General features: G+C 41.0%; 1 protein-coding gene across 3 annotated transcripts in view; it reads left to right on the top strand.

The window, feature by feature from the left end:
• Positions 1-359: 359 nt before the first annotated feature.
• LOC132825235 (complement C1q tumor necrosis factor-related protein 1-like) overlaps positions 360-26,181 on the top strand; it is a 46,488-nt gene continuing 20,666 nt past the window's right edge. Inside the window, exon 1 of one of the 3 annotated variants that reach the window (XM_060840318.1) lies at positions 360-426. The gene's annotated coding sequence lies outside the window, so the exon portion shown is untranslated. Of the gene's footprint in view, positions 427-11,165; positions 11,308-16,212; positions 16,430-26,181 lie in introns of those variants that run through there. The other 2 variants (XM_060840315.1, XM_060840316.1) reach the window with 2 other exon arrangements.

Here is a 26,181-nt window from a genome sequence, read left to right as displayed (position 1 = left end):
GATGATTTCCACTCAGATATCCAGAAGCTAGGTTTCCTGCAGTAATTATTGATGGACTTGTTGTCGGGAAGAACTTGAAATGACCCCGATAGTTCTGCAGTTAGAGAATACCAAATTAATTTCTAGACCACTGCCTCCAGTGGGGAGAAGGGTATTGGTGCAGCTTTTGTTCCTCTGGCCTCTTCCTGTGCAACTTACTCAGTGTTCTATGAGGATTAGGGGCCATGTAGATATGCCTTGTGCTGGAAAGCTTTGAATCGATACTTTGCTGTCGTCACACATTCCATTTGGCTGATGTTATGACAGGATATGAAATTTAAACCATACACATCCAGTCATTGCCTTTGTAAAACACTCTGTAGTACAAGCATTTACAGATGGATCTTGTGTTAACATCCCTTAAAGGGCCAGGCACACAAATTACAGGTAAGGGCATTTTTAGAAAGCTTTTCGTTTGTAAGGTTATTTGAAAATACCTGTGGAGTGTGTTTGGACAACTTCCTCAATTTTACATTCTCAGTGGCATCATAGAGGAATAGGTTACCTATCTACATACAGCTGCAACAGTTGTAAGGGCAGTACAGTAGCAACAGTGTCTCTACGAATGTAACATCACAATGAGATGGCTGCGTTGAGGACAAGCTGTACCTTTTGCCCTCAGGCAACATGGAACCAGATGTCTCCATGTTCCTTGACAATAACAAGAGGCAATCTGCAAAGCAGGCCAGCTGATGCATATAATGTTTTCCTGTCTGCTGCCCCGTTTGAGGTTTTCATGTGAGTCCTCTGCAACAGAACTACTGTGGCTTTCCCTCAAAGGGAGCTAGGTAAATGAGGCATCCTTTCCTCATGGCCCATCTGCAGATTATATGAATCTGGATGAATGATCGTGTCTCCGGCCTCTTAGGTATTTGAAGTGTCAGAGCAAATAACAATGTACCTTAACAACGTCTTGCTTCTCTCTCTTGCTCTCTCTTCCTTCAGGCTTTAGTGTGTTTGGGCACGTGGCAGTTTATGGGTATCTGGAATTGGGAATTCCAAGGGGTGAGGAAAGAGGAATAAGGAGGAAATCAAAAAATGCTTTTATCATGCTGTCTGCAGTTAGCATGTCACATAATAGGATGAAGCTGAGTTGGGAGGCAAAAGGATATAAGGCAGGAATATGCAATCATCCTCAATGGTCTCACTGACACTGGATTCCAAGGATTGCCATCATAACCCATCCATGATGTGAGAGACCATCTCCTCTCTATGACACAAGCATCCTTATCCTTCACTAGTTTTAATCAGTTGCCTTTTATTGCATGCCACTTTGATTTGATAGGTGGAAGGTCAGTGACTGTATGTACCACGGGGTGATAAACCTGCTACAGCAGAATAGTTATTGGTGTGTGGAAACCATGAGAAGTGAGGATCAGGCCAGTGACAATGTTGGTGTGTGAGGTGCAGTGGAGTGTCTGGATGCTGGATGTGAGTCCTGAGAACCAGGGACTCCATGCTCGGCAACCTGTTCTGTATTCATTAACGTATTATGACCACATATTAACACCCCAAACGTGGAGTTATATTCATGGGCACAATCTTGTCAGCCAAAAACAGGAAACATGCACGCTCACAAAGCAGACTACATATAGGAAGCATGTACCTGGTAGGCCCTTTACAGTTTGACCAGTTCACCATGGGCACAAGGGGTGCCTGAGGTGTTGGACTTGTAGCATCGCTGGGCTCCTCGGGTATAAGGGCTCACTGTTTACATACGTGTGGTGCTCAGAGCTCCATGGCATTATCTAACCAGATTCTGAACAGATAGGATATCATACCCTCAATGTTCAGGACCATCTCTTGGATGACAAGAGGTAGCTGATAATCCCAGTGTGAAACCCTCAGACAAAATCCTCAGTTTATCTCTATGATGCAGTTAGAAATTAGAAGTGGTGAAATGTTTGCTCGGATAAGGAGAAAGAGGAGTCTGAGGGAATCATTGCTGATGATGGGGAAGCTAAAGGATTCAGGGTAGTATTTTGACAAGGCAAGAGAACATGACAGCAGCTCGAACTGAAGGCAAATGATTTTGTAGTAACATATGTGTGTACTCAGAACTCTAAGCCAATGATGGTGCAGAGACATTCTTGCTGTCAAAGGAATGTTTGGTTCATAACTTTATAATGTTAAGTTATTTTGTTCAGCAAAAAAATGTAAATTAATTTGTTTCCTTTGCACCATTAACCTTCAGTTCAGTTTTCTCACTAGAACATCACTAGGGATTACTTATATCAATCAAAACTTTGTTTATAAAGGCATATCCGTCTATCGCTGAGATATAAATGTCTTTCTCTGCTGATTGATTCCCAAAATCCAAATATCTAGCTTAGGTTCCAGAGGTTAAGCTCCTCCCAGAGGATAGAGGTGTCTGAGAGCCTTAGTCCCTCTTTGTACTGTGCATTTGATGTAAGGTTCTAGGGTGATCATCAGCACTCAAGATAGTCTGCAAGGAAAGCATGAATAGTCAGAAGTCATAACAGATTAGAGGGGACCACAGAACAGTCGTATGAATTGCTAAACAATTGTGACAAGTGTAATGTCATACAGAAAGTTGATGCTTGTGACTTCAATGTTCTTTAATCCTACTTTTCCTCCTGCTATATCGTGGAGCCATCTCGGTTGTTGCAACTGAGCTTATGGAAGCCTATCACCTGTGCTGTCACTTTGCCTCAGATGACCATGATGGCCGTTCTCTGGTGGTCTGTGGCCTGGATAACTCTAACCTGCTGGGTATCTTGGTGCTGGTGTAACCTCCTTGGGCTTGACCTGATGGAGGCATTTAGATCCCGGGTGGAGAAGCGATGGTGTGGAAGAATTTCTTCGGAGTGAACTGAGATTATAATTCCTGCATGCTTGGCTGTCATTCCTTCTCCCTGTTAGTGCAAATGGCACCTCCTTCCCCCCTTGAGGGGAGAGATTAGAGACTCTTGACTCCCCTTGCTTGAGCCAGTGAATAAAAGCATCAAACCCATCCCCATGAGTAACGAAGTAAAAGGCTGTATGCGTATCTGGCAGATGCTGATCATTATACTGGATCCACAATGGCTGCTAACTTTACCATGAGATAGCTATGTTCTCCAGTGCCAGAGCCATGACATCAGTACGAACTTGGGCAAACTCCTGCCCACTTCCTTCCATGAGAAAGTGAGGATTGCAGATGCTGGAGATTAGAGTCAGATTAGAGTGAGGATTAGAGTGGAAAAGCACAGCAGATCAGGCAGTATTGGGAGCAGGAGAGTCAATGTTTTGAGCACGAGTTGTTCATCCACTATACTCCAGTCCAGTATCATTATCTCTAATACCTCTTCCAGATGTTCCCTGTTTACTGATGCATCTCAGTTAGATCATGAATGACTGAGTCCAGAGACTCAACATCTGCACTGAGCTGAACAGAGGCCTGTTCTTCAGTAGATTTCTGAGTCTCAGAGACCTCAGCCATTGATCTCTCCTTCAGCTGCAGACCCATGCCAGTGCAGTGCTCATCATAATGTGACCCCAAGCCTACACTAGATACATCATCCTCTGGGGTAAGTGTCAATTGTGTTGTTATAGGGTGAGGAGGAAAGGTTCCTTTCATGTTCTTCCTTCGAGTTATGTTGTAAGGTGTTGGTAGATTTGGGCCTGTGGGATGTTGGAGAATTTTCTTTTGGGGCAGGCTTATGAGTAAGAACTGGAGATTGCAAAGAAATACATAAAAAATTGTTAGTGCTGGAAGCTACCACCCTGTCCCAAGGTTTTATTCAGATGTTGCTGCTTGATGTGGAGCCAGAGCAACTACTTGGAGATTTTCTCACTGAGTAGCTGTACATTTCCAAATCAGCCCTACAGCACAGACATATTCCCTTGTTTGTTGTCAACTTAGCAGCTGGCTTCTCAAAGAGGGTGAGGAGCCTCAGGTGTGTACATGTTCGTGCATGTCAGCATGTTCTTCTCTTGCAGGAGAGAAGTATTTAGTTAAATAGCATGGGTAATTGAGGATTAGACCTGTGTTAATTGATACAGATGGAGCTGTGATTGTCCATGCACATTTTGAATAAGAAGTATGTGGCATGGACAAAGTTAAGAGTTAAATGTCTCTGATTGAAAGGTGTTTCAAAGTGGTAAAAGAGCAATAGTTAATGCAAATTGATCCATCATTATATGACGTGTGTTTCTGAGACAGCTGTGAGGTGATCATCCCGAAGCTGTGTCATGTGGTGGAAGTCTTTGGTGAAAAGCTATCAGAAGTGCACTTTCTCCTAATTGTGTTAGGAAGTCGGTGAGCTGCTGATATATGAGCTATTGAGTGCTGTAGCTCCTTTTATGTCTTGAGTGACCTCTGCCAGATAAGTGCGAGCCGTTGCTCTATAGTGCAGGCAGTAATACCTTGGTAGCTGCAGTGAAGTGACGGACGTTGATGGCACTTGAGGTGTCTGATGGGGATGCTCGGCATCCAATTGGCAAGTTTATAATGTTAATGCTCAAAGGGGCATGGAGCATTGAGTAGACAGTGGTGGAACATGTCTCTTCTCTTCTTCAGAGGAACCTCTAGGGAAGCAACTCTGAACCATGGCACTGTTTTATTTCTGAGATAGTCCCTGATGAAGTATGGCTCTCAGTTTATTCCTTGTAACTTTAGGTTAAAGAAGAGAGATCTAATCTGTTATTTAATGATGCTAAATGGGCCTCAAGAAATGATCTATCTCTCTCCAAAGATGAGGAGTCAGTTGAGATTGTTATCATTCCCCCAAATAATCTTTATAAAAAGTTTCACACAGATTATAATATTCATGACATTGTTAAGTCCCAGGAATAACAACTATGTATCACCCCATCAAGTTGGTTTCATGAGTTAGTCATACAGAAGACTCTGTTAGACAATGTGAATTCTAATTTAAAGAATCAGACATGCAATTCATAATTTAGTGAGATAATAGGTCACAGAAAAGAAAGAAGCTGCGATTTTAATTCTAGTAGAAAATCCAGTTTTTAAGTTCAGATATAGTTACAGTAAAATAGTTTATGAAGGATACACTTCAATTCTGAAAGGCGTTTTTCCCTTCATGTCTTTTCCCTTCATGGCTTACCACCATCTGAAGGGCAGTTAGGGATGGGCAATGCCAGCAATGACCACATCCCTTAAAATGTTTTTTAAAAATAGCAATTACACCTCAAAAATATTTCATCAAAGGCACCATATAAATGCTTACATAATAATGAAGCACAATGTATCCTTAGCTCAGATCAGAATCTTCTCTCTCTCATGTGGCCACAGATGGGAGATTCAGATGGAGAATGTCCTTCAGCTTTTTCGTTGTCAGCCAGTTGCTTCCAGCGAATATCTAATAGATAGAAAATGCTTCTGGTCTAGGTAATGCAATTGTGAATATACTTTATCTTGTTCTTGATTACCTGCCCTGCACGCTTAAATCATCATCTTCGAACTACAAAAGGTCAAACTGCAGCACTTCATTATCTGGACTGGTGCTCTTGCTGTCTTTAGTTCTCACTGTTTTTTTCTTGAAGGTCGTGCTGGATGCCAACATCCTCCTGTATAATATCATGCAGCTATTTTTCAAAGGAGACCGTGAACAACAGGAGTTTTAAACAGAGCTTGATCTTGTCCCCAATTCATTACTAAACATGAAGGAGAGAGAAGTAGCAGGGTCAGCCCCACTGGGCATGATCGGTATGAAGGTCAGAGAAAATAGGATCGAGAGCAGTTGGGTCATTATCAAGAAGGTACTTCTAACCTCAGCTAAGATCAATCAGCAAATGCTAAACTGGAACTGAACCTGAGACTATTATTGTTTGGACTTCTACAGTTTCAGTTGAAGCAATACAATTATAGAGTCTTCAGAATACCTTTTAGTGCTTTTCACATTGAGAGCTCAATTCATTAGAACAATATAAACATGTATTGTGACTATTGGTTATTGTCACTATTTCATTATGTGCATTCTTCAGGGTTTCCATTGACCTTCTGCTGAAATTATGGTTGAACATTATTCAAATCCCATTCCAACACCGATCTTTCCTGATTTACAATTTCAAAAATCTCATACAATTAAAAATGGCTGTTAAGTTTCCCCTCCTCTGCTAAGTGTAAGTAGTACCTCAATATCTTTTCATAATTATAGTTTAAGTCATCCTTGACTGAAAAAGTTATGCTGTTCCTTCCTTGAAATGGGCTGTGAGATACCAGCATGAAAAACTAATCGGTCCCTTGCTGTTTAATTTTGCATTAACATGTTTAAAATAAATAGAACAAAAGTCTGGATAAACTAATGAAAAGATGGAAGTCAGGTAGACATGTTCTTGCACTAATATCCATTGCATTATTTCAGGGTCATTATTTAAGGGACTCCAATAATATAACAATAAATAATAAAGGGAAAAGCAAGTAGATTTGACACTATTGCTTTGCATCCTATGTAGCAACATTCCCATTTCCATATCGTCATATGATCTTCATTTTTCAGACTGACTGAACTTTATATCCCAAGTGTAACTGAATAGTTATTGAATCGTTGACTCTTAAAGGTGCATTTCTGAAGACTCTCAGTCACAGGGGTGTATCAGAAAGCTCACTTTTTTTTTGCTGCCCATCTCAATTTAGTTTATATCTTACAATTTGTCATGATCCCTGCTGAAGTTATGTCTAGACAAATTAGGTCCCAGAAGAAAAACCGGCTTGATAATTTTTTTTATTCAACAGGATAGCTTTTCACTGGAACGCAGGCATGCAATAAGACAGAAGTTCGTTACACCAAACAAATGAAGATAAAATAGAGCTAACCAAACTACTTACTTATAATATAATTTGAAAATGTTTGAAATAAATGTTAAAATAAAATCCCATCTATCTCAACATCATCACTTTACCAGAGGCAAACGCCAGAGATAATTTCTATCTTTATCATATCTATTGGTTTGAATTAATTGTTTCTTCCAATGTTTAGTCCTGAGAGTTTGATAACCTCTTTCTTAATTATGCACACGGCTGAGTTTAGATTTACTCATCTTTGAATATGCCCTTCAGGATTCTAAACAAACATATCTAATCTGAAGCTTTCAACTAAAACTGTAATACTGATATAAACTATTTTCTCAATTAACTTCTTTGACTAGGAGAATTTGTTTAATAACTTCAGCCAGGACTTTTACAAAACAAAGCTTTCTAAACTATTGACTTTTTTCATAATCAAAAAAATCCTGATTTTTCTAACTGAAAGCAACATTATGCCCTTCAAAATTACTTTGTCCACTTGTAAAGTTCTCTCAATATGAACAAATTCTCATTATTATCCAAGAAGTCACACTCATGCTAGTTTAAAAAAAGGCTCCAGAAGTACTGACAAATGTTGACATTAATCCTCCTCATACACACAGACCAAAACCCAATGTGACTATTTCAAATTCAAAACTCTGAAATAAATTACATTTTAAAATATATGACAGCCTTTGGCTGTCTTAAGTTCAGTATGTCCATAAATGATCCAGGGTGATGGTCAGTGGTTATGACAGTTGATTGTAGCCTGCACCACTGGAAAGGGGCAGCATTATATATGGTACTTGTAGCAGATTTTCCATCTCCATAATTGGTTTGTTAAGCCATCAAGCCACCAAGCCACCAGTGTTTTAATTGACGAGGGATGTGGTTGTTTTAGAGGCAATTCAGAAAAGATTCACTAGATTGATTCCAGAGATGAGGTGTTTGTTGTGTCTTAACAAATGCAGCAGATGGTCTCATTTAATCTCGGCAAAGTTCTAAGGCAGCATTCCCATCATCACTCGGAGATTGAAGCGTACCAACCAACACTACGCTGACAGCAATATTTAACTTGCAACCATTATTTGCATTTGATTTTAAAATTATAAAAATACCTTGGCACATGTGCAAGAAACACGCACCTAAAATATTGGCTGGTATGAGACTTGCCAATATCTTATTGCATCATTTGGATGGATGAGTGCTTAGGCTCAACTGTCAAATGTTGCTGAGATTTCTTTAGTGTTCAATGAGTTAAAGTAATGTTCAGCAGATGAGGACTGCACAAGATGCTGAAGTATATTAACATGTCAATGCGAAGATGTTGAAGACATCTAATTAGCTGCAATTCAGGAGAAACAGTGAAGCTTTGCCCAATAAATAATAACATGCTATTCTAATTATGGGTTGATTATATTTAAAGGAAAAAGCTCACAATATGGAGAAGGGTTCAATGTGACTTTCAAATAAATTGAACATGCAGATGATGGAAGAATCTTCCTAACTCCCTCCAAGAAAAGGAACTTGGATTTGATATTTTTCCCCCCAAAAAGGTGAACAGTAATAGACTAAAAACCTGTTTTCCTGTTTGGTTTGATAATAGCTGATCTGTACCTTAATACACTTTGGTTTTGCAGCTCTTATTTCCATTATCCAGCAAAAATCAATCGATCTGGTTTTGAAATTTTCAGTTAGCCCCAAAACCTTTTTAGGATGACAGTCCCACATTTCCACCAATCTTTGTGTGAACAAGAGCTTCCTGACCATCCTTGAATGGCCTAACGTGAATTTCAAGGTTTACTAAAGGGATTGATAGAGGAAAGTTAATAAGGTTCATATTGAGGGTAAGGTCTATTGCAATGTATTCTGGCCTGAGCTTCAATAGATTGCAAAAATAAATTTGAATACAAGGAGATACACTGCAACTGAAGAATATATTAGATGTGATATTAAATTTGTTTAGTATCAGGCTGTAAATACTTAACACATTCCATCATGAGTCCTTCTTTTATTATTGGAACAGAGGTGTTAATACATTTGAAATGAATAGACTTCCATCCTGAAACATGAAAAACCAAAGAACTGCAGATGGTGGAAATGAGAAATAAAAATAGAAATTGATGGAAAAAAATATCTGCAGCCTCTGTGGAAAGAAAACAGAGTTAATGTTTTGGGCTCAGTGACTCTTCAGAAACTAATTGTAGTTAACAAAAGGTTGGTGTATGGGTGGGGGAAAGGGAAGGAGTAAATAATAGGTGGAGATGGAACCCAGAGAGAGAGAGCGAGAGAACAATTGTTGGGCAGGCAAAGGAGTGGGTAATGGTCAGCCTGGGAGAATCAAGAGCAGCTAATGGAGACCATGAGTGGCTGACAAGGAGTTGTTGTAGTAGCAGCCCTGTTGTGTACGGGTTGTGATAAGGACATGGGAGAAGGTGCTCAGATCCTAAAACGATTGAACTCGATATTGAATCCTGAAGGCTGTGATCTCTGTGATGTACAATGCTCCTCAGAAAGCTGCTCTCTCCACAATCTGAGATCCACGCTCAGTGCCATGCATTGCCATATGCACACTCTCAACTTCTCTCTCCATCAGCACTGCTTACACTGGCTCAGAGCTGCCCTGCATCCCTAGTTTCACTTTATCCTCTGGCTCATTCAATGTTCTAACAACAAACCTTTTCCTTTTCCTTTCAGGCATTAATGAATGCAAGATGCAACAGATTAGAGATGCCCCACATCTCTAAGGGGTCGTTGACTGTGATGAGCTGCCTCAGAACTGATGGACTGATGGTCTAATTCTCACAGACTTCAACCATGGCAAACTGCATGAAATTAAATTCTGTGTCAAAGCCTTTTGACAGTCCAGACCTAGTCCACACCATCACCCGCACCCACCACCCTGGGAATATTTATAACCTCTTGAACTTTTTCCTTATTGTCTGATGTGCATTTCTCTGGAAATGTTCCTTTTGCAGGATCTTTTGTTTTTCAGTGTTGAAGGTGCTGTTCACTCTCAATATTTTCTGGACTGTCCCAACTGTCCACACTTTATTGCTCAGCTATCCCTGTTCATTATTTATTGCACATAATTCTGTTTGGAGCAACATCTCATACAACCTCATATCAATGACATTGATTTCTACATTTTTGACATTTTGGTGAACTTTTAAGAGTTCAACTTTCAACTTAAGGCCTACACTTCTAACTGTGTCAGAAAAATCCTCAATGTTTCCTCATAGTACGAATTGAATTTGAGATACTCCCTGGTGGCGAATTTGACTGCTCATTTCAATATTAACTCCTCCTTGAAGAAAGTTCAATAAGTTCACATATCTCTCATTGATTACCAAATAGTCTCTAATTAATTCATCTTGCAAAGCTCCATACTCACAGTATCCTGCTCAACAATATAAATATGTTAAAATTGCTTCTTTAGTTCACCAGAATGCTGTCGCTAAATTTCTTTCTGAGTTAAACTATGTGTTGAATTTTTAAATAAATCCATCATACTTTGTAATACTTTTTCCTACACTTTGTCTTTCCAGAACATCATCAGTCATTAGCCCTATAGCATATAAAAATGTGCTGACTAGGTGGCGGTGCTTTTTTGTGTGTAAGCCTGAAGTCATTCAATAATGTTTGAAGTACTTAAGCTCTCCCACTTCAAGTCTTCTGTGTTTTTAATTGGTTGAGGTAATGGCAAGGTCTCTCCTGGAATTCACTATGGGCAATTGTGCCTGTCTGCGCTGCGACAGTACTTAGATTTTTCCTCTCTGGATAAGTTTGCAGCTACGGTCAAAGTCTTCCCTTCCCCACAACTGCCCCTTCAAAGTCTTTCCATCTTATGGCCATATAATTGAAATTTTCCAAGAATTTTTTTCCTGCCTTTGGAGTTTTCTTGTGAAGTCTTCTGAGGTTAAGGCCTGCATTTGGTGCCCTCCTGCTGTATGCTAGGCTACATTAATATAATCCAAAGTATTGTGCTGCCTTTGGAGTCTTCCCTTTTCAGTCGTATCTCTTGGGCTCTGCTTTAACTTCACATTTTGGCTCTGGAGATCTTTCCTTCACTGTCTCGATGCTTTCTGTTATAGCACATTGAGATGTCTGACTGGAGTATCATGGGTTTTCTCCTTATCATTATATGGCTTTTCAACTCAATATGTACGATAACAATTTCCTTTTAACATCTGTACATACAGATGGTTCTTGATTAATGTGGTTTTGCCATAATGTAGTTTTTTACAGCTCATGATTTGAATAACACGTGCCTGATTTGTAACAATACCGGTTTTACACCTCTCCCAACAGCAGTAGGAATGAGTACCTGCCCAGACACAGCATTCCTGAACACATTCTTGTTCATTCAGCTTGTTTTGGCTGTTGCCTGCAGGATATGTTTTTTTAAAAAAGCTGTCCTGAATGAAACACAACCCTCCATCTCCAAAGAAGCAAAAGGGCAGTCTAATGATTCCTCGACCTTCAACTTCCAGAGGTTCAGATCAGTCCCCTTCCAGGTAAACAATCTTGTATATGATGCAAGAAACATTCAAAAATATTCTATTCACATGTATTTTTGTATCCATTTTGGTGTTTTATATTAACCGTGTTCTTGTATTATGTATTTGTTTGAAATATAATCCAAATACTTATGTGGCTTTCTATGGGAATGTATATTTCACTTCATGCAGTGAGTTTCTTGCACTTAACTATTGTGTAGATAAATAGTTACAGTAGGTTATCTAATGTAGCTCTCTTTATGACGTCTCTCCTTACATACTCATTCTAGCTTAATGTCTTTTCTCTTATCAATAACCAAGTCACGTCATCAGTTGTGTTGTCATGGTTTAAGCCAATTTCACTATACCACACCCAGCATTTTGTTACTTATAGCAATGACAGAGCATTTGCAACAATCTCAACAGGTAGTGCCATGAATGATCCATATTGGCCTTCTCCTGAAGGTCCCACCATCTCAGAGGCCAATTTTCTGCCAAATTACATTCTATGTGACTTCAGGAAATGGCTGATTATTGATCATTGCAAAAAGCCTAGTCCAAGGTATTAGAAAGGTCACTTGCCAGTGCTGTGAAGTGTTTCTAATTGACGAAGAACCTGCTCACTGATGCTCAGTTTAGATTCTGTCAGGACCACTGAGCTCCAGACTTCATTATAATGTTTGTCCAACCTGGGCAAAATGATTGAATTTCAGATCTGACAATGGCAATAATATCAATCAATTCATCCTCAAAACATTGCTTTAAGTGTTTATCGGACCAATACCATAGGCCCAACCTTTTTAGCTGCTTCATCAGTGACCTTTGTTCCATCGTAAGATCAAAGGTGAGATGTTCGCTAATGATTGCACAATGTTCAACACTATTCACAATTCCTCAGATACTGAAGCAATCTGTGTCCCTGTGCAACAATACTTGGATAAATTTGAGACTTGGCTTGATAAGGGAAAGTAATGTTTGCATCACACAAATGCTTCACAGTAATCGTCTACTTCACTTATGAAAGTGATAAATTCTATCACTTCCCTTGACATGCAATGCTATTATAATAAAAAAAACTACCATCATCAACATTTTGAGTATCATCAAAGTAGTCATCAGAAACTGAATGGGACTGTTCAAATGCATGTTGAGGCTACAAAATTATGTCAGATGTTTGAAATCCTGCAATAAGTGACTCATCTCCTGCCACTCCAAAACCTTTCCATTATCTACAAGGCTCAAGTTGGGAGTCCTTCACTTGCCTGAATGTGTAGAGCTCCAACAATACTCAAGAAACTCAACACCATCCAAGGAAAACCAGCCCACTTAATTGGTACCCATTCGTTACCTTCAACATGCATTCTTTTCATCACTGACATTCAGGGCTAGTGGTGCGTACCATCTTCAAGAACGCTGCAGTACCATCAAGGTTCCATGACAGCACCTTCCAAATGGCATCTATCACCAAAAAGGACAAGGTCAGCAGATGTGGGCCATTTGGTCCATTATGCCTTTCCCAGTTCTTTGACTTGAATCATTGTCTGCAAGTTTCTCTGTAAACGAAACACCATCTTGATTTGGAACTGTACCACTGTGTCAGTGATGTCAAAATCCTGGAAAAGCCTCTCTTACAACACTTGGATGTAAATAGTGGTTTGGCAGCACAGAATTTGATTGTTACTGAAAAAAAAATATCAGATTTTGCATCTGTCCAGAAATAAGAAATACCACAATCTACCACAATACAAGAAAGCAGCTCACCACCACCTTCACTAGGGGCATGAGTGATGAATAATAATTACTGGCCTTGCCTGTGATGTTCATGACTCAGGCATTAATTAAAAAATACATTCTAAAGCTTATTTAGAATCAATAATTCGGTTTTGACAATATTTGGAGTAATAATTAGATGACTTTGTAAAACAGCAAAGCCAAGGTATTATGTGGCACCTGAGCCAGTACAACATACCTTCTGTTCGACACTGCAGTGACAGCCCTGACTTCATGATTGAATCTCTTGAGATGGGTCAGAATCTCTGTGTGAGGTGCTGCAGTTTGGAAAGGAAAATTAGGTCAGGACTTGTACACTTAATGGTAAAATCCTACAGTGATTTGCTGAACAAAGAGACCTTGGAGTGCGGGTTTACAGTTCCTTGAAATTGGAGTCGTAAGTAAATTGGGTAGTGAAGAAGGCGTTCGTGCCAGGGTTGGAAGGTTTGACCAGCCCACAGCTTGTATTCACAGAATTACAGATCCTTAAATGTCAAGTTTTCATTTAACCTATTTTTCTAATAAACCTGTTCAGGGCTGTATTATTTCTAGAGCAGGTGGGAGTTGAAACTGAGCCTCCCAGCCCAGAGCTAGGACATCCTACCACTCTAAGATCTTCTTTCATTGGTTTTCTGCTGTTTCTTTGCCGCTGTACCGATTATTATATAACACCTACTTGTCTAATTAGGTTCTATCTGCATTGAAATTTGTAATCAACTGAATCATTGACTAATAAAATGTAAGTGGTTTCAGAGCTCTAGCATTAATATAACTGTATTGCACCTGTTCTCTCAAGCCCTCAACAGAATTGATTTTGTTTCTAGTCCTTCAGGTGCATTCAGATTATTATGACATGCAATTACATTCTTTAATGTGCTGATCGTGTTCACTTAGACTGGGGTGGTTACTGCCCCAATGAAGTGATACAAGATCTTCATTTACGACTCTTTCACCAGAGAATCTAACCCATCTCGAGATTCTATCATGAAGTCAGGGCTGTCACTGCAGTGTAGAACAGAAGGTATATTGCATTGGCTGAGGTGCTGGTCTTCAGGTGTGATGGTAAATTTCATCTCCATCTGCCGACTTGGCTGCATGCAAACTACCTCATGGCATGATTAGGAGGAAGAGAGTTCTAGTTCTCACCTGTCACTTGGCCAACATTTATCCCTCAATCAACATTGGTACAAAGAAGTTATCTGATCGTGATTGTACTGATGTTGATTGAGGGATAAATGTTGGCCAAGTGACAGGTGAGAACTAGAACTCTCTTCCTCCTAATCATGCCATGAGGTAGTTTGCATGCAGCCAAGTAGGCAGATGGAGATGAAATTTGCCATCACACCTGAAGACTAACACCTCAGCCAATGCAACACATCTTCTGTTCTACACTGCAGTGACATTTCCGACTTCATGATTGATTCTCTTGAGATGGGTTAGAGTCTCTGTATGAGGTGCTGCATTTTAGAAAGGCAAATCAGGGTAGGACTTGTACACTTAATTGTAAGGTCCTGAGAAGTGTTGCTAAACAAAGATATGTTGGAGTGCAGGTTCATAGTCCCTTGAAATTGGAGTCACAGTTAGATAGGATAGTGAAGGAGACATTTGATATGCTTTCCTTTATTAGTTAGTGCATTGAGTATAGGTCATGTTGCAGCTGTTCAGGATGTTGGTTAGGCCACTTTTGCAATAATGTGTGGTAATTCTGGTCTCCCTCCTATCGGAAGGATGTTGTGAAACTTGAAAGGATTCAGAAATGATTTACAAAGATATTGCCAGGATTGGAGTGTTTGAGCTATAGGGACAGACTGAACAGTCTGAGGTAATTTTCTCTGGAGGATCAGAGGCTGAGGGGTGACCTTATAGAGATTTATAAAATCATGAGGGGCATGGATATGGTGAATAGACAAGGTCTTTTCACTGGGGTGGGGGAGTCCAAAACTAGAGGGCAAAAGTTTAAGGTAAAAGGGAAGGATTGAAAAGGGACCTAAGGGGCAATTTTTTTCATACAAATGCTAGTGCATGTATGGAATGAGCTGCTAGAGGAAGCGGTGGAGGCTGGTACAATTACAGCATTTAAAAGGTATCTGGTACATGATGTACATGAATAGGAAACGTTTAGAGGGATATGGGCCAAATGCTGGCAAATGGGACTAGATTAATTTAGGATATCTGGTCAGCATGGACAAAATGGATGGAAAAGTCTGTTTCCATGTTGTACATCTCTATGACTCTAATTGTGTTTGTGGGATCTTGCTCTGTGCAACACAAATGCACTTCCAAAATACTTCCTAACCGAGTATGAATTTCCCAAGCCCAGTAGTTGATGTGAAGGACTTCAGGGTGTTCTGAGATTGGTCAGTCATCCATTCTCTGCCTATGATGTAGGTGTGACGTGTTGTACTATAGTAGGAAGAACAAGGTGAGGCAACATAACATGAAGGATCCAATTCTAAACAGGATACAGGATCAGAGAGACTTGTGGCATGTATGCACAAATTGTTAAAAATGTCAGAGCAGTTTTAAAAAGGGCCTGACAAAGTAAATGGGGAGAGAAGGTCAAGCACTAGGAGACACTGATTTGTGGTGAGTGGCAAAAGAAGCAATGTTGACACAAGGAAAAACATTATTTTAATGTAGTGAGTGGTTAGAATCTGGAGTATTTTGGCTCAGGACGTGATGGAGGTAATCAGGGATTTCAAATAGGGAATGGATTTTTAAAAAAAGTTGCAGGGCAATGGGGAAAGTTTAGGAGAGTGTCTTTTTTTAAAGTTGCTCTTACAGAGAGCTAGGATGGACATGATGGGCCCAATGGTCACCTTCTTTACTGTAACTGTTCTATGCTTCTATGAGTAGAGCAACTGAATGGTAATGAACCTGTGACTGCTTTATTTCTATATTCTAATCTAAAGTTCTTCCCAAATGTTCCAGAATCCAGGCAGCAGCTCCATGCTCTCACACACTGCTGACATTTCCTACTCTGAAATCACTTCCAGCTGGTTTTACCACATTTTTCTTTCCCTTTGCCTGGGGTGGTTTTACCTTCTGTTTTAAATGAGTTTTATTTTTCCTGTTGGATCTCGAACAATGGGCATCTGTGACTCTGGAGACTTAACACCACAAGTCCCAGACTGGCTCCCTTAATTCGAAGGGTGGCAATCTTAGAATTTAAAGCCAAGGCAAATAAGTTTCAGTGCAAAGAAGTTGCTTGCCAGTGCAAACAGAAACGATAATCAGATCGGTGCTTGACTGTGCCATTGTGAAGGTTGAGGCTGAGTCAGACTGAAGAAGATTACTGTGTGCTGAGACGAAACCAGTCCACAACAAATGCCTCACTGAAGAAGAGAAAGGAAGAATAGCAAGTCCTTGGGTAAGTTGTTTCAAGTAAAACATGAGGGAAAAAAAATAAAGACTTGCATTTATGTGGCACCTTTTATGACCTCAGGACATCTTAAACCTCTGCAAGCCAGTGAGGTACTATTTAAATTGTAATCACTGCAGTAATGAAAGCAGCCAAGTGCACTTAAGAGGTTCTCACAAACACAGTGTAACAGTGATTGGATAATTAATCATGTTGATTGAGGGATTAATATTGATCTCTTCTTTGAAAAATGCCACAGGATCTTTTGTATTTATCTTAGAACACTGGAGGTGTATTAAACTGCACCCAAAAGGGTGGCAGTCCTTCAGTACTGCACTGGATTGTTGGTCTAGCATTTTGTACTCAGCTGTCTGGACTGAGTCTTTCGCCCATGAATGTCTGATTAATAAAGATGGTGCTCAGTGAGCCATTGCTTGGGTTGAAACTATATTACCCAATTTAACTCACTGGCTGCATCCTTTCACGTCTCCATGTAGTTTAAAGAATTTACCTTCTCCCACTAAAGAAAAGACTAACGCAAAATATGTAATAGTGAATGATTATTGGAAGATTACAAGATATTTTAAATGACTTTAAAAGGGAATCATGTGAAAATTTGAAAAGCGAGTGGAGTAAATTGCAGAAACAAAAACAGAAATTGCTGGAGAAACCCGGCAAGTCTGGCAGCATCTGTGGAGAGAAAGCAGTGTTAACATTTCAAGTCCAGTGAGGTTCTGAAGAAGGATCACTGGGCTCAAAACATTAACTCTTGTTCTTTCTTCACAGATACTGCTAGATCTCCTGAGTTTCTCCAGCAATTTCTGTTTTTATTTTAGATTTACAGTTTCTACAGCTCTTTTTAAAGGGTTAAGCTGCACGACACAGGGAAAGGGCACGTTTTAGTTGAACCAATTATACAGCTCTTTCAAACCAATAGCACAGACACAATGGACAAAATGGCTTCCCTTGTGCTCTCAGATTCTGTGGGCCTGATTTTAACTGCTTACTACGGGATGTGTTTTGATTGAATTAAAATCTCAACTGTTTCCAATCAGTGCACAAGAAAAAGTACAGAGCATATCTCCAATGTAAACTCATACTGCCGTTGCACATAAACTGCAATCTCTTCTGCAACATATGAAGTCCTGAATATTATAAAATATTGCACAGCTGGACAAGAGATAGTTTGAGGAAAATATTTATGTCTGAGTCCTCAGTTACAACTGTTGCAAATCATGTTAAATTCACAAGTCTTCTTATGGGGCTATTTGGTTTATCTTTCTTGATTGATTAAACTATATGTAATCTCAGATCACTTGTTTTATTTACTAGTGTCTTTCCTGGTAAATATTAATTCCCTTCAACTTTTGCACAGAACATAACTCCAAAGTTAATGAATTATCCAAAACTTGGAAATTTGTAAACTGTAGTGGATAATGTAGAACTCCAAAATGACTTAGAAATGTTGATGGAATGACAACAGATGGTTGATGAGGTACATTTGGAGAAATGAGGTGATTCATTTTGGTAGCGGTAGCAAAACAAAATAAAAGACACAACTCTAAAAGGAGTATAGAAGCAAAAGGACCTCAGTAACTATGGGCAGAAGTCATTAAAGCTAGCAACACATTTATTCATAGGAGCATAGAGTACAAAAGCAAAATGCTGATATTGAACTTGTATAAGATGCTAGTTAGACATCCGTTGGAATATTGTATACAGCTCTTGGCTCCATACTTTACGAAGAATGTGAATACATTGTAGAAGGTGCAGAGAGATAAAAACAATGCCAGTCTTTCTAAAGATGACAAACTTCAGTTATCAAGGATATGGGAGAAGTTAGGAATGCTCCTTGGAGAAAGGAAAGCTGATAAGAGATTTGATAGAAGTATATAAAATCCCAGAGGCTGGCCAGAGCATATCAGTAGAAACTATTCCCATTCATGAAATGATTGAGAACAAGAGAGTACAGATTAAAAGTAACTAATAAAGGAAGTAAAACTAACATTCCTGATACAGCAAGTGTTAGATTCTGGAATGCACTAACTAAAAGATTGGTGGAGGTAACTGAAGCAGTGAAAAGGGAATTCAACTATTAACTAAAGGGGAAGAATGTGCTTGGGTTATAGGGTGGGAGATTGGCTTGAAGTAAACCACTCATTTGGAGAGCTGACACAGACATCATGAGCCGAATGGTCTCTGGAAGTGCTGTCACAATTCTGTGAAAAAGCAATTGTGTCTATTGTCACTTTTAGTGACCCAAACATTGTGTTCATTCACTGTTAGTGCCTTAGAAAATCATTGTGAGGAGTTTTAAGCCATCAAAATGGACCACCCTGCTACATACCTCAATCTGTCCCTCCTCTCATCACCTCAGTGGCAGGCTTGGTGTTGCAGGTCCTCCCTCTGAGAGTCTGTCACTTCACCTGGTAAATGGAGATACCAACCTGGATTAAGCCCTGCTGTCAAACTTGACAGGACCAGAGGTAAACTCATTCTTCTGGGTTTTCTGACTGTATGACAGTCTTAGCACCCAGTACTCCCTCAACATCCCCTCACCCCAAAACTTCCTACACACCTTCAAAACAGCACTCAGTACCCCCTCATGCAAGAGCTCCCTCTACCTCACAGCATCCAACATCCCCTCAGTACTCTGCACCTCCTCATCTCCAGCAGCCCTTACCCGACAACGTTCTCTCATGCTGCCCTACTCTCAGCTCACAATTAGGACCAGAGATTTTTACAGTACATAAGGAGGTGTTTTGCCCCATCATCTCCAATGGCCCTTGTCAAAGAGTTAACAATTCAGATTTATTCTCCATGCTTTACCCCTCCAGCTCTGCGTTGTTTTCCTTTGCAACTGTGCAACTAATGTAACCTTATGATTGGATCTACATCTGCTGCCTTTGAAGGCATTGCCGACAAATTAACGATCCTCTCCTCTTAATTACCCGCTGCTTTAGATGTTTTTACTTTAAAATATTTTCCTCATACTGTTCCAATTTTTCAATCAGGTTTGATTATAGTGTTCATCTGAAGTGCAATGAAGTCATGGTGTGAAATATTAACATACAACCAGTTTCTGAGAAACCTTCTTTGTAAACCAAGGCATTAAAATTTGTTTCAACAAATTAGAACAGGGGAGCAGGGGATTTTGGTTAGCTACAGTCACCGTGTGTTAACTAATAATGCAGTACAATTTTTAGATGTTTCAATAATGCTGTACAGTAGATTTAATAACATCTTTGGAAAGGGAATTGGATGAAGAGTTGAAAGAAAATTTGTTCGATGCTATGCAGATAGGGCAAAGAAATTAGATTATTAGGTAGCTCTTTCAAAAGATGAATTTGCAAATGGGCTCCTTCTGTGTCTGATCATTCTCTGATATTCAACTGCCAAACCAGTCAATCAGGTTTCAATCTAGAAGACAGATAACAGCTGGTATATATAGATATGTATCAATATTAAGTTGAGAGATCCGCCTTCTGGGAATAGGTTGGTTGCTTGTTATAACTCAGTTAAAACTTAAAATGTGTGGGTTTATGGTGAATTAGGTTTGAGATTGAAATTTAAAGATTTTTTTTCTCTCCCATGTGCCCCAAACTCACCTGTTTTGGGGCTTAATGTTTCCCTTATTGTATTTAGCTTGAATCAGTAGCCACAAATGAAGTATTGTTAGTGAAAATGGAGGAGTGAGTTTCAGGGCAACAGTTAATGACAAATCCTGTTTTACAAACATTAAGTTAGCATTAGTGCCAGTGCTGCTCTGTTATGATATTTGGAGTGATCATATTCCCTTTAAAAAGCTCAATATAGAAATGAGCCAAGTACCCAGATGTTAAGACATCACCACAGGTCTTTTGAGGCACTGTGTTTGGAGATCATTCTGTATCACCTATTTCAGTCTAGCTGTGAACAAACGCACCAGAAATCTTCAAGTACATAGAATTGAAGTACCTCATTTACGTTACATTTGTATAACACAATAATGTTATTAAATGGTGGCAGTGGTTGGAGCAATGGGTAGCAGGTTTCCATAAATAGTGGCACACATTTTAGCTGCTTAAAGAACCCTCAATCTGAAACAGTTAATGGCCTACAAACTAAATGCAATACAGAACATTATCATTCCCATCTGCTCCAGACCTGTGTAATAACCTTTCTGAGCAGGTTGGCTTGAAAAGATCTTGAAGGATAACCTTTAAGGGGCTCTTGTGGTGCACTGGTTGTGACTGTACCTCTCAGCCAAGAGCCCCAGATACAGGCCATATCTGCTCCAGATATGTGTCATAAAATGTCAAAATAGGTTGTTTCAAAATAGGTCTGGGCCAGGAGTTTTTCACTTATCTACCTCATTCTCCAGAAAAACAAACAGTGAATTATAGACCAATGAGCCTGACATTGGTGGTGTGCACGTTGTTGGAGGGAATCTTGAGAAGCAGGATTTGCATGTATTTGGAAAGGCATGGACTGATTAAGGACAATCAGCATGGCTTTGTGCATGGGAAATCATGTCTCATGAACTTGATATTCTTGAACAAGTAACAAAGAGGATTGATGAGGGCAGCACGGTGGGTGTGATCTATATGGACTTTACAAAGACATTCGACAAAGTTCCTCACGGGAGACTGGTTAGCAAGGAATACAAAGAGAACTAGCCATTTGGATACAGAACCAGCTCAAAGTGGGTGGTGGTGGGAGACTGCCTTTCAGACTGGAGGCCTGTGACCATTGGCGTGCCACAATGATCAATGATGCGTCCACTGCTTTTCGTCATTTATATAAATGTTTTGGTTGTGAACATAGGAGGTATGGTTAGTAAGTTTGCCGATGACATCAAAATTGGACGTGTAGTGGTTACCTCAGTACAACAGGATCATGATCAGATGGGCCAATAGGTCGAGGAGTGGCAGATGGAGTTTAATTTAGATAATTGTGAGGTGCTGCATTTTAGAAAAGCAAATCAGGGCAGGATTTATATACTTTATGGTAAGCTCCTGGGGAGTGTTGCTGAACAAAGAGACCTTGGAGTGCAGGTTCATAGTTGCAGGTAGATAGAATAATGAAGAAGGTGTTTGGTAAGCTTTCCTTTATTCGTCAGATCTTAGAGTATAGGAGTTGGGAGGTCATATTGTGGCTGTACAGGATATTGGTTAGGCCTCTTTTGGAATATTATGGGCAATTCTGGTCTCCCTCTTATGAGAAAGATGTTGTGAAACTTGAAAGGGTTCAAAAAGATTTACAAGGATGTTGCCAGGGTTGGAGGATTTGAGCTATAAGGAGAGGTTGAACAGGCTAGGGCTGTTTTCTCTGGAGTGTCGAAAGCTGAGTGGTGACCTTTATAGAGGTTTATAAAATCATGAGGGGCATGGATAGGGTAAATAGACAAAATCCTTTCCCTGGGCTGTGGGAGTCCAGAACTAGAGAACATAGGTTTAGGGTGAGAGGGGAAAGATTTAAAAGTGACCCAAGGGGCAACTCTTTTATGCAGAGGTTGGTGCATCTATGAAATGAGCTGCCAGAGGAAGTGGTGGAGGCTGGTACAATTACAGCATTTAAAAGGCATTTGGATGGTTATATGAAGAGGAAACGTTTTGAGGGATATGCTGGCAAATGGGACTAGATTAATTTAAGATACCTGATCGACATGGACTGAAGGGTCTGTTCCTTGCTGTATATCTCTTTGACTCTAAATGTGCAATATCATCTCTAAAAAGGCTAATATAAAGCAAAATAAAGCAAAAATAGAGCCTGACATCATAAAAGAGATGTCAGATATGCTCAGATGCTTTAGGCGTGAAGGAGATGAGCCCACTATCTCAAGAGACATTATTTTCAAAAGGAAAGCAAATACTTGCACGTGAAGATCTTTGGGAGATGTTGTCACTGCCACACAAGAATGTATGGGCAGAGAGTGAATGAGACAAGTAGTCAAGTCTATTTACCAGGTCTAAATAGTGACACAGCAATGTGGAAAATACCTACAACTGCACAAAGATTTCATCAGTCCCTCAGTCCAACTCACCACCAATCTATTTTCTGTCAATGATGAATTTTATTCACTTTAATCAATGATAATTCCTTCCAATTTCCAGTTGTCGGACAGGTGAAGACCACTTCAAATGAGTCCAAGGCAGGCTTTTGAATGCCATGTTCAGTTTGATTGATGCACTGAAAAAAACATTTCTGGTAATAAGCCACAGTATATATTTAGACTATTGAGAGATTTGCATGAACCTGATAACAGCCTCATCACTTGAACACAGATCAAACGGTCTTGCTATTTGAATGGTTCACAACATTAAATCATTCGATCCGAAGTGTATGGCAACAAAAGTTTTGTCTTGTTGTGTTATACCTCAGAGCTACACTTCTGAGTTTGGGGTTACCATCACTGGCAGAGGTCAGAATGACAAGCAAAGGGAGAACATAACCTTTTCAAGGCAACACCTATCCAAATTCTTCATGATGCATTCACAATACATACTGGAACAGCGAAGGGTAGTGTACAAATGTTAATTGTGCATATTGAAGGTGAAATAACACTTGTGATAACAGTGTCGAGGAACACCAGGACAATGAACAAGTCACTGATCACAGCCAAGTGTTAAATCCATACTTTCAGAAGGTTACACTGTAGCTCGTTCCAGAAGAGTTGTCAAACCAAAAAGATATACAGAGGAACCTCGATTATCCAAATATCAATTATCCGAATATTGGATTATCCGAAGAGATCTCATGGTCCTGATAGAAATGTTACATCAAAGAGGTGTTTCCAACACTGATCGTGTCTTTTGTTTGCAGTGATTAAAAATGAACTCGGCTTACTGATATACTGCTGAAAATGTGTTGCTGGAAAAGTGCAGCAGGTCAGGCAGCATCCAAGGAGCAGGAGAATCGACGATTCGGGCATGAGCCCTTCTTCAGGACTTCTTCATGACAACAATTGCCTTGCTGATATACTGCCAAGAACAGCCTTGGACATCAATGGGAGCCCAAGCACCGTCTCCAAATGACTGACCTCCCGCGCTCTCTCTCTTTCCCCCCACACTTACCCTGGAGTTTTACACTGGAGTGTACCCTAAACCCCCTTTCCCCAGACAATCTCTCGAACATTGTCGTGTACAGGGCAAAGGAGGAATCTATCAAAAAGTTACAGTAAAAATGTGTGTGTGTGTGTGTGTGCGCGCTATTTGGAGACTCACCCACCCCCCTAAAGGCGGCTGCAGTCTTACTGTTGGTGTCCAGTCCAGCTTCCCCTAGGGGAGGGGTGGTAGGCGATGGGGGGAGATGGTGAGGGAGCAGGTGGAGGTGTGGATGGTTTATGGGGGTAGGGGCAGAGGTGGATGGAGTGGCGTGGTTGGACAGGGTGGGGGCGGTTAGGGGACGAGGTTGGAGGATCAGATGGGGGGGTTGGGAGGTGTCGGACAGGGGGCAGGGTTGGGGGTTTGGACGGGGGTGGGGTTGGATGGGGTTGGGGGATGAATGGGACGCAGTTGTGGGGTCAGAATCAGACGGGGGTGGGTTTGAAGGGTGTCAATGGAGGTTGGGGTTGGGGGGAGCTAGACAGGGGTGGGATTTGGGGGGAGCTGGACAGGGGGCAGGGTTGGATGGGGATGAGGTGGATGGGGTGCAGTTGTGAGGTCAGGATCGGAGGGGGGTTTGGATAGGGTTGGGGGAGCAGACAGCGGGCGGGGTTGGGAGTGTTGCGGACTTGGACAGGGATCGAGGTGAATGGGGTTGGGTATTGGATGGGATTGGGGTTGGGGCGTCAGACAGGGATTCGGGGTTGGATCCACGGGGGTTGGTGGGGGTGGTGGTTCTCGCACACGGTGTGCTGCTGCCTAGTCTCCTGAACGGGGAGCAGACTTAGCAAGTGCTTGCTGTGTCAATCCCATTGAACTAATGGGGGGGAGGGTGGGTGGAGGCTTCAGCAATGCTGCAGATCCCTTACATACAAGTGTGTCTCTGCTCAGAATCAAGCCCTGAGACAGAGAGAGAGAGAGCAAGGCAGGCAGAGCGAGGAATACCCCGAGCCCCAGAGGAGAGGCATTGAATCAATTAACCGAATAATTAATTATCCAAACAAAATAATGCCCGCCCCATCTCGTTTGAATAATCAAGGATCCTCTGTATCCTGAAGTGGAAGATGGCACAGGGCAGGGTGATGCTAGACACATGGACACACAAGATGGCTGCCAGACTACAAAATGGAGAGACAGCAGAGCAAACACAGATACTGCCTGGGGCCACCAGGACACCAGTACAATGCATTCACAACCTCATTGATTAAGGCGGATGAGGGAGAGAATACACATGAACAGCATATACTGCCTGCCAAAGTGCTTGGGTCCAGCCAACACCTTTGATAGGAATGCTAACTGTTTAATACCGACCCAATACAAATTGCTAATAGCCAGGGCTGCAGTAATTGTCCTTCTCAGGAAAAGCAATTAGCGCCCATTACTACAGCAATGGATTTCCGCGCAGACACTGAAACTGACAATGACCACGCTGGCCCAGATAGAACTGTCAAAAGACCAAACTTGGGAAACTTACAAGTCACCTTGAAACTATTAAAGTAGCTACAGCCACCAGTAGAGACTGGAACCTCAAAAAGGGGTATTCGGAGCCATCTGCACCTCCATCCCCGGAGCATGGGCAGAAAAAAAGGTAGACACAGGTCTAGTTAACACAGATCCGATAAGGGTTCCTGGGCCAGAGCATAAGCCCCACTGGCAATACCCAATAAAACCTGAGGCAGAAAAAGCAGTTGTGGAGATAGTGAAAGGACTAGTGAAATAGGGAATCCTGAAAGAAACCACAAGTGCAACTAATTCCCCGATGTGGCCAGTAATAAAGCCTGTTGGGAGGTACAGGCTCACCATTGATTATACAGGACTAAATAGGGTCAGCCCAAATTGCACCTCATTGTAGCAGACCCCTAAATGACTTGGCTCCCAAACACAAGATTTTTACTGTTTTAGACATAGCCAACGGATTCTGGTCTATCCCGTTATTCTCTGAGTCCCAGAATAAATTTGCTTTTACAGTAAGGGACAGGCAGTACATATGGACTCACCTGCCACAAGGGCTCCACTACAGTCCCACTATTTTTCACAGGGTGATGAGCAACATTCTGAAGGGTGTAGATTTACCAGAGGATCCTCCAATATGTACATGATATCCTAATTGCCTCAGAGTCCGAATTGGGACACCAGGAAGCTTTATGTCCAGTATTACAGGAATTGGCAATCACAGGGTTAAAAGTTAGCTCCACAAAGGCACAGATTGGCAAAACACTAGTCTTATACCTGGGACACCTTGTATCCTAGGGATTCAAAGAAGGCAATCCAACAGATGTCATGACCTGCCCCTGTCAGGGGAGTCAGAAAGGTCACTGGGCTATTCAAGTCGGAGTCTTATACCCCGAGTTCACAAAATTGGCTGAACTGATCCAGAGATTAACTAAAGGAGGCCAGCCTGCCTTGAAACCTGTAACTTGGGGCCAGAACAGGAGGAGGCATACAGACAGCTTAAAACTCGATTCATATCCCGCCTCTGGCGACTCTCAGTGTAGAGTTTTAACATTCTCCCCGTGTCTGCGTGGATTTCCTCCGGGTGCTCCAGTTTCCTCCCACAATCCAAAAATGTGCAGGTTAGGTGAATTGGCCATGCTAAATTGCCCATCGTGTTAGGTGAAGAGGTGAATGGGTCTGGGTTGGTTGAGCTTCGGCGGGTCGGTGTGGACTTGCTGGGCC

This window comes from Hemiscyllium ocellatum, chromosome 20 (genome assembly GCF_020745735.1).
Source record: "Hemiscyllium ocellatum isolate sHemOce1 chromosome 20, sHemOce1.pat.X.cur, whole genome shotgun sequence".
Taxonomy (NCBI): Eukaryota; Metazoa; Chordata; class Chondrichthyes; order Orectolobiformes; family Hemiscylliidae; genus Hemiscyllium; species Hemiscyllium ocellatum.
Note: the sequence above shows the minus strand (reverse complement) of the source record. Positions and strands in the feature narration are given on the sequence as shown.